Here is a 1,629-nt window from a genome sequence, read left to right on the forward strand (position 1 = left end):
TCTTCTTCTCGCTTGGTAGGCCACACGGTCGTGTAGATCCACAAGGCCAGGGCATTTTTCTTCTCTATAATGCACATGTCCAGTGTCTGCTCCACCTCTGCTGAATGGCACGACCATGTGAATCCACACAGCCGAGGTCTGCTTTACCTCTAGAATGTGGCACGATCATGTGAGTTCACACATCTATAGCTTGATTTCTTTTGGAGTTGAGTGTATGTTTTTGCTCTATTTTTACTCCAAATCGGGTCCTATCAATCAAAACAAGCCAAGAGCATATCTCTGAATAGAATATAATGGAAGTATGATATAACAGTGAAATAGGGTGCAATAAACACAGATTATGCTCATAAAATACAAGTGGTTGTGCGTTAAAGTATGTATAAGTGTATATAATCTACTCACTTCACCCAGTTCAACTATTCTTTAGTTAATCCACATTGTAGGGCCTGAGTTACTTTGGCTTCGACTTTGATCTTCTTCATTAGACTTGAGTCCCAATTTTTGTACGATACTAGTTTTCCATTACTATCAAGTGGAAGCGCGAAGTTGGTTTGGATGATGATCCACATTTCGACTTGCGTTTTTAGGTGATACTCCATTCAGCTCTTCTAGTAGTCGAAATCTTCACCGAAGAATATTGGTGGCCATGTAGTACTGTAGCCTTCTTGATGGGTCATTTAGAAAAAGATTCTTGTAAAGACAAAAATGATAAAATTTGTTCCAAGACTTAGTCTTGGATTAGTAGTCTCCGAAGATTCTCTGGTTCTGAATTTTAGATTTTTCAGAAACCTTAGGTCAAACTAATGCCTATTGTTCCCTCAACGGGGAACACATCCTCACCTATTTCTCTTAGGAGAATTTATCTTTTTCCAGACCGATCCTCCAAACTATCTAGATTTTTGCTCAACATTCGAGACTTCAAGACTTTTCTACTGGACACCTGATCCCCAACCTATCCAGTCTTCTGCCTAGTGTTCGCGACCCCTAAGACTTCCACCTAGAATCTGCGACCCTAGGATTTTACCTGAAGACCTCAACTTGCTACGACTTTGCCCAGCCCCCCGGACCAGGACTTCGTTGCTTAACCATAACTAGGACTTTCCTTTGCCTAAGATTACTTAGGACTTTTCTTCATATTTAGTTCAACTTGTTAAATAATAAGATAACTTAACTTTGAACCTTTTGTCATAATCAAAACTTAGGTTTGATTGTTTGGTGCTTTCTGCACCAATAATCTCTCCCTTTTTGATTATGACAACACAATTCAGAGTTATGTTAAAATAAGTAAAACTAGATAGATGACAAGTAAAACTAAGTAAGTATTCTTCCAAGTAGATAGAAATTTTTTCAAAATTTCTAAATTTTTGAAATGGAATTAAGAACTTTTTAAAGAGTTGAAAAAACTCCCCCTGAAATATAACATTTTCTTAGCTTTTTCCTTAATAAAATAACGTTAGCTTCATTCTTAGATTTTAAGAACCTTTGTTAAGTACTAAGCTTTTGAAAAAGATTTCTTATATAAATGTAGTTAAGTACTTAGCTTTAAAAAGATTTTTATAAAAACTTTGTTAAGTACTTAGCTTTAAAAAGATTTTTATAAACACTTTAAGTACATAGCTTAAAAAGATT

This window comes from Zingiber officinale, chromosome 9A (genome assembly GCF_018446385.1).
Source record: "Zingiber officinale cultivar Zhangliang chromosome 9A, Zo_v1.1, whole genome shotgun sequence".
NCBI lineage: Eukaryota > Viridiplantae > Streptophyta > Magnoliopsida > Zingiberales > Zingiberaceae > Zingiber > Zingiber officinale.